We start from the raw sequence: 13,320 nt of genomic DNA, 5'->3' as shown, positions 1-13,320 counted from the left end.
GCAGGCTGGTGTCTCTCTCCCTTCTCTCTCTTCTTCTTCTGACTTCTCCAACAACGTCATTACGTCCTTTATCTTCTATTGACATAAGCACGCCCCACACACACAAACACACACACTCTCTATCTTAAAGGGACTTTCACTGAGTCCGTAACATGTACAAATTGTTTATAAACTGCAAGAAAAAAAACAGCAAGACAGACTGCACAGATAATTGAGTATGGACATCTTAATTCAATAAAACCATTATGCAAAGTTAAAAAGTGTGCATCATGGCAGTAATGATTTATCATAGACGGAGGCAAAATTTCTTCATTCCTCAGAATTTGGGGGAGGAAAAAAGTCACTGGCAAGGGCAGCATTCAATGCCCATCTTTAACTGTCTGAGAACTTGGAAGCAAGGTTAAAAATCCAGATTAAATGAATTTAAATTCCATTGCTGCCACAATGGGATTTCAACTCTTAAAGGATTATTAGCTCAGGCCTCTAGATTACTTGTCTGGTAATTTAACAACCCCCCACCACCATCAGGGCTCACAGAAAGAGCAAATGAGCAAGATGCATTCCAGTTATCTGCACAACTTTCAGGTGCACAATTGGAAAATGTTATACAATGTACTAGTTTCATGATCAAAAATTGTTCACAACATGTTATGAGATGGAAAAACATCAAATGCATTTTCAAGTGCAGGCATATTATGACACTTGCCAACCTTTGGGTCAATGTTTGGGTGGTAATTTGATGCAATTAGGGCCGCATTAAATAGATATACATAGTTCATAATTTTTGTTCTTTGCAACAGAAACTGAGATCAGCCCAATCTATGGTCATTTTATGAATCAGACTTGTGTCAGTGAAGATTAAACTGTTTTTTATTATAATGCTTCCATGCAAACCCTAGAACATAATTAGATTGCAGGCAGGCTCCTTTTATTATATAAAAAGGTAGATTTTATAAATACGTCCATTCATCAATGCCATCTGGGTGAAAAATGAGGGCCTGTACCATAATGCTTAACCAAGTGGCAATCTGATGTGCATAATCAGCAGCAAAATTCAGTCCAAGATTTTAATCACACCCAGCCTTCTCTCCAAGAATCAAGTACAGAACAAATTCTGGCAACTGAGGAATTGTGGAAGATACTGATCAGCTACAATCCAAACAACATTGGTGAACAAATGAACACATTCCCACAGTTGAATCACTCATTGCTTAACAATTTCCCCTCTGGTCCTTTCTAGCAGTATTACTTGGCAGGCAAACCTGGTCATTTTCCCTGGGACAGTCTGCAAACTACTTGGCTCAGTGGTTTGTTCCTTCAAACTCGGGTACCAACATTAATCCACCAATATCAATGCAATATTCTCACCCCCAAACAAGTACTCCATTATGCCAAACAGATGACTGCAGCAGAAAGGCTTCTGCTACTTGTCGATCACACCAGCACAAAAGTTAGCCTCATCCTTAACATGGCAATTTATTTGCTACGCAGCACATTCAAAGATGAACTGGCTTAAAAACAAAACACTATTTTAGTCAAGATTCTTAAAGAGCATCCACAAGACACACAATCTGAAATACATTGCAGAGCTTATATGGAGGCTTGGGCAGTGGAATGCTCCTTCTGCAGGATGTGGGAAATTAGGGACATTGTCCCTAATGACTATACCCACAGGGCGTATCCAACTCCATGCAGATTACCTAAAGCAGTTGGAGCTGTCCATGGATGCATTTTGAAGCATCCAGGATGCAGAGAATGTAGTGTGCTGGTTACTCCGCAGGTGCAGGAAGAGAAGAGCTGAATGACCACCAAGAGGGGAAGGCAGGTAGCGCAGGAGTCCCCTATGGTCATTCCCCTTACTAATTATAGCAATCTTGGGGACCAATGGGGGGAGAACAATAGCAACAGCCCAGTTTGTGGCACCATAGTGGGCACTGCTGTACACAAGGGAGGGGAAGCAAAATTGTTGTTTAGGTAGAGGTACAAGCACATAGGAGGAGAAGACGTTAGCAGGTCCAGTAGGCAGAAGAGGCAACCAAGTGAAAAATCAAGGGAATTCAAAGCTAAACTGCACCTGTTTTAATGCAACAAGTAGATGAACGCAAGTTTTAGTATGGACCCCGGTGTTAATTCATGTTGCCATCATGGAGACATGGTTGAAAGATGGACAGTGGACAGGACTGACAACTCAATATCCCAGGATACAGACTTTTCAGGTGAGACACTGGGGGTCGGTGGGGGTGGGGGCATAAAAAAAAGGATATCCTAGAAGGCTCTTCAAATGAGGCCATATAGATCGAAATTAAGAACAAAAAGGGTGTTGTCATTTTGCTGAGGGTGTATTACAGACCAATCAACAGGAGATAGAGGAACAGATACGCAGGCAGATATTAGAGAGATGTAATTAAAACAAAAAAACAGAGGTTACCATACTGAGTACTAACTAGGATTGCCTTAGTGTTGAAGGCTCTGAGGGAGTAGAATTTTTGAGGTGTATTCAGAGAGCTTTTTGACACAATATGTAGATAGACCAATGAGGGAAGGAGCTCATTAGGGGGAATGTAGCTGGTTAGCATCAGCAGGGGAAAGGTTTTCAGACAGTGACCATAACTCCAGTAATCAAAGTCTTAAAATGGGGCAAAGCCAATTCAATTAACATTAGGAAGGGCCTGCAAAGGAAGATTGTGAGCATCTACTTGCAGGCAAGTCGACAACTGCATAGTGGGAAGCATTCAAAAAGGAGAAATAGGAAGAGTTAAGTCCAACGTGTTCCTAAAAGGATAAGAGCCAGGAGTAATAGAGGACCCTGGATGTCAACGGCTGTTGAGGGTAGGGTTGGGTAAAGAGAGAGAAAAAAAATCATATGAAAAGGTATCGAGAACTAACTGGCAAACTAGATCCAAAATTAGCTCGGCAATAGGAGAGAACGATGGGAGAGGGTGGCTTTTGCATTTGGATGCCTGTGACTAGTGTTGTCCCACAAGGATCAGCACTGGGACCCTTGTTGTTTGTGACATACTTGGATGACTCAAAAACTGGCAGAGTTGTCGATAGTGTGGAACGTAGCCAGAGGCTGCAGAGAGATATTGATGTGGTGGTGAAATGGCCATAAAATGATAGATGCAGTTTAGAATCATAGTCACACAGCACAGAAACAGGCCCTTCAGCCCAACTGGCCTACGTCAACCAGGATTCCCATCAAAGCTAGTCCCATATGTCTGTATTTGACCCATATCCCTCTATGTACCTGTCCAAGTGCCTTTTAATATGGTAAAAGAGTCCTCTAATATGGGGGAAAAAATTCATTTTAATTCTGCATTTCACAGGAGACTGAGGAGAAATCTTGTGGCCAAGGATTTGGTCATAAAGGTAGGTTTTAGGGACCTTCTTAAATGACAAAATAGAAGATGGAACGAGGTTTAGAGAGGAAATTCCAGAGCTTGGGGCCCAAGCAGTTAAAGGCAAGGTCACCAATGGTGGAGGGGTTAAATTCAGGGATCACTGAGTCCTGAATTAGAGGAGCAGAGACCCCAGAGGGTAATAGGGATTCATGAGAGTTAACAAAATCTTCCAACTCAACCTCCTTTGAATTGTCTCTCCCCCACCCCCGGAAAGTGATGTAACCTGCCACCATAACACCTCTTCATAACACTCCGTGCTTTTACCCGGAAACCCAGAAACCATTCCTAACTCCAGGCAGTGAGCACACGCGGACATGTGTCAAGGCCAAGGGTAGAGCTTGGCTGTGATCTGCTGTGGCTCCCATGGTTGACCGGCTTGCTGCAACACAACTGCACAAGACCACCAATCACTACTGTCTGTCCCAAGCCACAGTGGGAGTTGGGAAGCTGGAGACAGGGTGGTGGTCAGTCAAAACGTGTGGGAAAATTGAGGAAACAAAATAACAATCATTCAACTCCAATGCTGAAACCTTTATTTCAGATTCAGTCTTCTCCGTTCCTCTTAACCTTTCAAGCTGCCTGAGTACATGCTCCTTCTCTGTCACTTGCTGCTAATCCAGACAAATGAGAGATGATGAATGAGGCTAGGACATGTAGCACGAATGCAACATCTAGGGAGTATTGAAAAACAGAGGGACCTCAGAGTACAAGTCCATAGATCCTTGAAATCAGCAACAATGGTAAATGTTGTTAGGTGGGCATACGGGATACTGGCCTTTATTAGTCAAGGCATCAAATACAAAAATGAGGAGGTTATGCTTCAACTTGACAAAACCTTGGTTAGATCTCAGCTAGTGTACTGCATGCAGTTCTGGTCAGAAAGGTATAGGAAGGATGTGACAATGCTGGAGAATGCAAGAGAGATTTGACAGGATGTTGGCTATGATACAGCAATTCAGTTACAAGAGACTTAAGCAGCTAGATCTTTTCTCCCTGGAGGGGAGATGATTGAGGTACGTAAAATCACGAGGGGCATAGATAGGGTAACACTGCAGGGAACTTTACCCCACATCAGAGATAGATAAAACTGGAGGACACAGGGAAAAGAGATTCAGAGGAGACACAAGGGGGACCTTCTTTACCCAGAGAGTGGCAAGTACCCGGAATGCAATTCCTGAGAGAGAAGCGAGGTCACTGACAGCATTTAAGCATCTAGATGAACACATGAATTGCTTAGGCACAGACGGTTAGGGACCAAGGACCAAGATGATGGGGTTAATACAGAAGGATGCCCAATGTCGAATGGACAAGTTGAGCTGCATGGCCTGTTCCTATGCTGAACAATTCTGATCCTTATGGTCTTGAGGTTCATGAGGAAGTTAAAAAACTTTGAATAATTCAGTTTGTAAAATGTTATCCAAACCTCAAGGAAAACTTTAAAGATTTGTGACTGCATTCAGAGATGCATTGTATTCTTTGATTTTGTTTCATTCAGACTTCAATTCAATGCAATATACATTTTTTTATTATGTCACCTTTAGGAGATAGACACAACAGATACTAGACAGTAGCGAACATCCTGGGTACAAAGAATCATCCGAATTTCTAGCTGATGTTAATGGGTAATAATTGTGTATTACTCAGAAGAATCAGGGGCTCTTTTACATTTGCAAGCTTGTTGAATATTTGATCTGTAATTTTGTTATCTAGACACCAAATTAGTTTCTCCATTTTTAACTCATAAAATGCTCTGTGAAGTTAACTATTTTTAATCATGCTTAAGATGCCTGCATACAGGGAAGAAATTCACAATTCAATGAAGCTGTAATCAAGATTACAAATTATGACAAGTATGTAGTTGTTACATTTGTTCAGGTTAATGCAGAATTCCTTGCATGACAGACCTATATATTAATCTCAAATAGGATCCTGGTTTCCCAGAACTCATTTTACAAAATACTCGCTCTCTAATTATCTACTAAATTAGTAACTGGACTACACACAAAACTTCTGTAAAGCAATTCCAATTATGCAGTGTTAAACCAAGCTATCACTTACACAATTAAAATGTCGAAACCAACCAGCACTTAACACCACGATGAGACAAACAGCCCAATGAATACTGGTGGTGTAAATTGAGAGACATCTTAAGCAATAGGCTAGGAGAATACATTTTGTTCTACAGCCACCTGAAAACTTGATTTAACATTCCAAATAAAAGACAATACCTTTCAAATTACTGCAGTGTCCCTGCAGTGCAGTTTATTCAAACACCTTGAATAAACTATGTATCCCAGGGTGCAACATGGAGCTTCTGATACCAATCCACACAAGGATGTACTGGCACAGAACAGTTCACTGCTGATTTTGATGAAAACTCCCAATAAATATAGATCCATTCCTGTGGAGTTAACTTTTCTGGCAGTTGCTGCTGAAAGGCTCCAGGTCAAAAGGAACCCCAGCACCCAGCAGTTGTGATGTCAAACTGGCTGAGTTGTTTATCCCATTAAACAGTGCAATTTAAAAAAAAACCTCAACTATTATAGTATGCCAAAAGTGGAACATACACAAATTGAAAAATTTTATCAATTTCTACAAAAAAAAGTTATGGAAATTTGAATGTATTTTGGTGGGTGGGAAGAAATTGTTCGCTAGTTATGGCTCAATGCACAATTCAAAAATTTCCTTGGCCTACATAACATACCTTTAGATTTTTCAGGACACCCATAAACATTTGAAACTTTCAGCAGTTTCCCCTGACTGCAAGGCAGCTGCAAACGGTGTCCAGAATTACAGGCAGCACTTCGAAAACTTATGCTACAGCACAAATCCCAAAGGTAGTGCTAGTTTCACAAAGCAATGACAGCCTTAACACTGCTGCGAAATGTCATCAATTACAGAACCTTTCAGCAGATGTGTAGAGGCAGAAATGAGTCAGGCAATGTTACTGAGGTGCAAGTAAATAGTCTTGGCTATTGCCTGAAGTTCATTTCAAGTGGCACAAACAGCCTGGGTTAGTTCCAGACACTGCCCAGGGTGAGGGTTTAAAAATCAATATCTATATAACAATCTTTCACATGACCACAGATATCAATCCACAATAGATTATCAAAATAACCACAACATGGCATAAAAATTATTTCTTTAGTTGAACAGGATATTTTCCCACTACAAAGAATAGGCCCAACTGAAAATTCTGCTAAATATTCAATTTGTTTACAACATATGGGGAGAGGTGGGGGAAAGAAAGACTAACCTGACCAGCATTTATTAAAAATATATTTGGGTGTGTTGTCAATTTCATCAATGCATCAATTTCAGTATATTTGTTCACAAGCATTTCATGGAAATAATGCTTTTCTTCTGGGAGCCATTTCAAAGAATCATACATTTCACCAAAACAGTTATTCTATCGATTTTACTGCAATCTCAGCTGAACTGGGAAGCATAATTCAATGCATATAATCAGCCAACAAAACTCAATACAACAACATTAAGTAAACACTCACCTAGTTGCCAAGTGATATTTTTCAACAGAATGACTTCATTGCAATACCAAACTTCATATTTCAATGAACAGCAACATGAATCTCAGAGTATGTGCAAGTGATAAAGTACTGAGGCTCATCGTTTCTTCCAAATACAAAGCAGCAAACAAGGCACATATGCAAACTTTAGAAAGACATTTACATTAAATGGGCAAAAGGAAACATTAATGCAGTAAAATAAAACTGCAAAGTGTTTAATACAGTCAGAACTGAAATAATGGTAAAGAACAAAAAAGAGGTTTCTTTTGGAAAGTTCCACAATCACTTATCAAATAATAGCAAGTGTTAAGAGAGACAAAGGCACTTCCTGCAACACAAGCAAAATTCACGTTTTACATTAAAATGTTTCTTCAGGGGGTTGCTTCTTGTTGTGAAAGGGCACCCAGAATTCTTTGCACAGTCCTCTCTGCTTTGATACAACTGGTTTGCTTGGCAGTTCCAAGTCAACCATAGTGATGCATGACCACTGTATATAGTCCAAAGAGGCAACAACAGAAGACAACCAGTTGGCGTTCATGTAACAATTACATCGACATCTTTTACTAAAACAAAAACCGCACCAGTAACAGTTATTCCCCTGCCCCCCCCCCCACCTCCCAATCTTTGCAAATTCAAACTCAGTAACTGTCAGCGGGATCCAAACTAATTTTTAGCATTATTTAATGACAATGTTGGGCGATGTACAGCCCTCAATTAGATAGATGACGGAAACATGGGTTAAATCTTGCAAGCTGTCCTGTCCAAAATAATGCAATATCCACTAATGCTCAATCCATAGATCATTTACAGTGAAATGCTCTGTACATTTTAGCTCCAGTTCAGAAAATGGAACAGAAATAATTGCTTTCTTTAAACACTGAACTAATTGATCTATACAGTGCAATGATTACAGGTCATCAGGAGCATCCTTTACATAATCAAGATAAAAGTCTTAAAACTGAAGAGCAAAACCAACTCAACACCACCAGGGAAACTACCAATTCAGTGGGAGAGTTTTATCCTGACCAACATGAAGTAAATTAGTCCCTCTACAAACTTCCTCACCAAAAAGCATTTGATTGAAAAAACTGAAATAGGTAGGGTTAACCTCATACATTTTGTATCAAGAATGATGCTTCTACGACTAACTGAATGGAAGTTTGTGTTGCAGCAGATTTCAGATTAAAGAGCCAACAAATAAATTTAACGTCTCCTATACACTAAATGACAAAATACAATTTTTCACAGAAGCAAATATTCAGCTTTTAATGCACAATTCAGGCACTTTTTAAGAACACATGGGATTGGGCCATGCAGGCTGCACTGCCATTCAATAAAATCAAGGTTGATCCAATTTTGGCCTCAGTAGCACTTCCCTGCTCATCTCCATGACCCTCAAATCCCATAGAGTCCAAATTTATCATTCAACTCCTGGGTCATACAATTTCATTACAGAACCCAGCAAGAAAGACAAGAGCCTTCACTTGACTGAGCTGCAGAGGTTGTTCAGTCAGCTAATACCAGCATTCAAATTAAGCTGTTTTGTGTGGAAGTCCCAGAAATGTGAGCAATGCTCACACAAAGGTCTCGGGTGCTTCTTACATTCAAATCGACAGCAAGACATTTGCATTGTTTGGATGAAAATATAGAACACAATGGATCCTCTTTTATAAAGCTCCAAGTGGCATACAAAGTACAGGCAAAATCATGGAGAGATCAGCCATAGTGCAATAGACGCAAGATATACTCTCATGGAACCAAAGCATTCACTGAGAATTAAATGCAGTTTTGGTGTTTGATACGATCTTGCTGCATTTCTGCACAAAAAGTCTACAGTCATGTAAAAACACATCAAGTGTGACCTCCAGGCAAGAATGGTTGAGCAGACATGCGAGATCACAAACGATTAAAGTCTTTCAGGCAGAAGCATGTTCAAGATTAAACTGTGCATTTCAAACTGCACCAAATTTACAGATACATCTTTCTCCCAAGGGCACAGAACAGGAGGATGTTCTAAGTTCTCGGAAAAACTATAAATTTGAGCTCAAAATGAATAATGCTGGAAAACACTTAAGCAAGAAAGGAAGATACTTGACATGAAATATTAACTATTTCCTGTTTCACAGAAGCAACATGATCGCTTTCATCAATGTTTTTGTTTTAAAAATGCAGAGTTCTCATTTCTTTACTTATTCCAAAGTAGTCCCAATGGCTTCTGGTTTATAAAAATTGAAGTACAAATTCACCAGTCTAGACAACAGGAAAAATGCTCTCGACAATGAACATTTGACACCACCGCTGGGATCTTAGTTTAGATTCAAAACAAAACTATGAAAAACTAATTGGTTGAGATCACCTTGATCTGTACATACTTGTGACAGATCATATTTCTGTTTTTATTTGACAGCATGAGAAAATGGACTCCATTATCTCTCAAACGCCCACGTTTTGGTGCATAGCTCAATATACAAAAAAGCTTCCTTGAACAATTAAGATCACTGCAAGGGTTAATTTCATCATTAAAAAATGGATAAATTGAAACACAGCAACTAGAAACAACATTTGCACTTCAGAGAAACAGAACAAAGTTAATTTGTCTTCCAATTCAAAAAAGTTTCAAACTATAAAATTCACATTAACAAAAATAGTGCAAAGTTATGTTAATTTTAGGTCTTCCACTGTATTGCTGCCACAAAACAAATTTCATGTTATGTCAGTGATGATAAATTTGATACTGAAATTTCCAGTTGAAAATAAAACAATACAAAAGGCCCCTATTAGATAGTTAAAGAAAGTTTAACCATTTAATTACATCTTAACTACTTAATATTATTCCCAAATTTACAGTATACATGGCCATTTGGTTCATCAATACCAGAAAATCAAATGCAAAGCCACAAGTGCAAAAGAAAAAGGGGCAAGGGCAAAGTCACAACTTCATTCACATACAACTGTGTTAAGTGCAATTTCAAAATATCTGCAAAATAATAAAATCTACTTTATTGGTCCTATGCAATTATGAAACTGTGACCAGGCTCACCTCACAGTGAAAAAGTACCCATTTCACATCGGCATCTTTTGCCATCATAAATGAATACATAATTCTACAGCACAAATTTAAGAAGCTTATTCATCAACCTCTGTTCCCACATAGCTATAAAATCTTGAGATGTATTCAACAGAATTCCAGTTTTGTTATCACTAGTGCCATAAATGTATGCATTTTAACATTCAGCATTGACAGTACAAACTTGGTACTTGCTCATTGACTGTTCAAGGAAAATCTACCATCACAGAGGCCACTTCTGCCAATGTCTCAGATAGCCAATCCAGCAAAGAGCAGAGATTTAAAAGGTTAAGTTAAGAGAGATTCTGACAGAATAAAAGGGAAGGCCTCAGCTGGTAGAGTCGGCAGTCAAACTTACAATTAATGTAATTGACAAAGAACCTCAAAGAGAGATGTTTTATGCAGCAATTCAAATTCCCTGACTGAATGGATCAAGGAGGGTGGAGAAAGCAGAGCGGCAGATAGAAGCAGAATCATCAGTAACTGAAGAGAATTTGTAATTAATTTATACAGTTCAAGAGATAGAACAGGGGATTGAAATAAAAACAAACCTTGTATTTATACAGTGCCTTTCATGTCACTTTCAAGATGTCTCAAAGTCCTTTAGGGCCAATCAAATACTCTGGAAGTACAGAACAGTCACTGTTATAAAGTAGGAAATGCATTAAATGACACACAAATCTCTCACAAACACCAATGTGATAACAAGATCTGCTGTATTGATCTTAATATTAGGCCAGACCTCAAAGAACACCCCTGCTCTTCTTCAAAAATAGCATCACCAGTGTGTTCTCCATTACCACCTCATCACACACACATTACTCTCCTGAACCCACCACCTTCTTTGCAACTCAAATTACACCCATTTACTAAATTCTCTTGGTTCTATCTAAAGGTCAATAAATTGAAATGTTAACTATTTCTCTTCAAAGATATGTCTGACCTACAGAGTATATGCAGCAATTTCAGTTTTTAATTACAAAACATCAATCTCCTCGTGAACTATACCAATCTAAATTTATTTCAAACAATTGGGATTATGAGCATTGTCAACTTTAAAATGTTACATTCCACACAGATTACAAAAAAAGTTATTCAAAGTTAACTAGAATTTTAAAAATTGCATTACACAAATGCAAAGTTCCTCATCAATCACAGGTGGGAATGGTTTGTTTCAGGGTTCAAAAAACAGAGTAAGTACAGATAGAGTTGACTCAAGATGTTTCGGCTCCAAGATAGACAGCTATCGATTACAAGTCACGTAACATTTGTTTCACAAAATACAAACACTTCCGGTCTATAACATACTCTGAAACTGACATGTACAGCAGAGGCCATTAGACATCACATCTGGACTGCTCATTGCAACAGCTATCAAAAAGCAAAATCACATTCGCATGCTCACTCCCCCGCTTCTTCGTTTGAATTCCTGTTAACAAAAGCAATGGCATCTATCCCGATACAACCTGGTGACCAAAACCCCAAAAAAAAGCCTATGCAAAAACAAAACCCCAAATCTCACCACTCAATAAAAGTAAAATTGGAGCACTCTTCAAAATATTTCATACATTAAAAACACAAAGATTTTGTTTGGTTCCAAGACAAATAATTTAACAGCTCCCCAATTCCAGCGAAGGGTCACTGATCCAGAACATTAACTCCTCTCACAGAACTTGGACAATTATCTCCAGAACTTCTGCTTTTTTAAAATCAGTAAATTAAGTTTCTCGACAGCTGTAGCTCCCACCACTGCCTCACCGAATCGATGCTGCCTGCTCATCACAAATGTCATGGGGCTTTCTTTTCCCCCATTGTGCACCACAATACCACGACCACAAACATTTCAAGCCACCACCCAGGGGACGTCAACTTTGCTACTGCAGATGCTGACTGACCCGCTGAGTATTTGCAGCATGTTTTATTTCAATGCAGTTAACATTTGCACCAATGGTTACTGCAACAGTGACTGTGTGTAGAAAACAATAACAACAAAAACAGGGGACTTCAGCTCGGTGGTGAAGGGGGTGGGGGAGGGAGTTGAGGCGCGCCTGCGTGAACGCTGCCTCCAGGGGAGGCCCGGCACTGGGTCAGCGCCCCCACCGCCTCACACCCTCTGGACTCCGGACCCGCATCAGTCCCACCCTTCCCCGGCAGGCCTCAGGTAACCCAGCTCCTTCCCGCGCAGCCCTGAGATGTCTCCTCCGCCCCTGCAGCCTGCACCACCCCCCGGGCCTTGCCCCTTCAGCCCCAGGTCACACCGCCGCACGGAGAACGAGCCCGCCCGCTTCCACTCACCTCCCCCCTCCGGCTGCCGCCGCACGAACCCCCGCCTGTCGCCTCACACCGCGGAGGGCGGGACCTTCTGCCGCCCGCCGCGCCGCCGCCCAATCCAGTCCGCCTCCAGTCCCCCCCTCCCGGCTCAACTTTGACTGACGTCCCAACCACCAATTGCCCGCGCCTTTCTCAGGTATGTCCGCCAATCAACAGCTGGGCCCGTCCACTTCCTGCATCGTTCGCACTCCAAGCCCGCTGGCCGTTTCGGCCAATCGTAGCACGGCATCTCCGATTGGTGGAGACGGGCGAGCCATCTAACCAATCACTACTCGGATTTCGTTTAACCTACCAATAGGCGCAGTGGAGAGGTGGAAAAGAAAAAGAGGCAACACACCACTGATTGGTGGATGAGCCACCTATCAGGGAATACCTTCACTATCGTTGTGAACGCGGGAAAACTTGAAATTCTGAATTGAAAATGTTATCCACAAACAATTGGTTCCATTGGATTGATCCAAATCTCAGCATCTTACTCAGGCAAACACGTCCACAAAAGCAAAAATTATTGCAAAACAGTAAAATTAAAACAAAGTTTTTTTGTTTCATCTAGTAGGAAAATAAGGAATAACATATAAGATGTTTATTAGTGACACGTACATCAAAACACAGTGAAATGCATCTTTTGCATAGAGTGTTCTGGGGGCAGCCCGCAAGTGTTGCCACGCTTCCGGCGCCAACATAGCATGCCCACAACTTCCTAACCCGTATGTCTTTGGAATGTGGGAGGAAACTGGATCACACGGAGGAAACCCACGCAGACACACAGGGAGAACATACAAACTCCTTACAGACAGCAGCTGGAATTGAACCTGGGTCTCTGGCATTGTAATAGCATTATGCTAACCGCTACACTACCGTGCCTGCCCTTAGGAATAGTAAAGGGAAAAAATAACTGGTGGGAGTTGTCTATAGGCCGCCAAATAATAACATTACAATAGCACAGGCAATAAACCAATAAATAGATGTAGCAGAGGATGTGGAGAGTCTACAG

General features: G+C 40.6%; 1 protein-coding gene across 4 annotated transcripts in view; it reads right to left on the bottom strand.

Annotated features, from left to right (window-relative positions):
* Window positions 1–12,380, bottom strand: part of csk (C-terminal Src kinase) — a 106,341-nt gene extending 93,961 nt beyond the window's left edge. For 2 of the 4 annotated variants that reach the window (XM_052042668.1, XM_052042670.1), the window contains exons 1-2: window positions 12,291–12,380; window positions 10,547–10,617 (exon numbers count right to left, since the gene is read on the bottom strand). The gene's annotated coding sequence lies outside the window, so the exon portion shown is untranslated. The remainder of the gene's footprint in view (window positions 1–10,546; window positions 10,618–12,290) is intronic. The other 2 variants (XM_052042667.1, XM_052042669.1) reach the window with 1 other exon arrangement.
* Between the last annotated feature and the right edge of the window lie 940 nt (window positions 12,381–13,320).

The sequence above is a fragment of the Pristis pectinata genome, chromosome 32 (genome assembly GCF_009764475.1).
Source record: "Pristis pectinata isolate sPriPec2 chromosome 32, sPriPec2.1.pri, whole genome shotgun sequence".
Taxonomy (NCBI): Eukaryota; Metazoa; Chordata; class Chondrichthyes; order Rhinopristiformes; family Pristidae; genus Pristis; species Pristis pectinata.
Note: the sequence above shows the minus strand (reverse complement) of the source record. Positions and strands in the feature narration are given on the sequence as shown.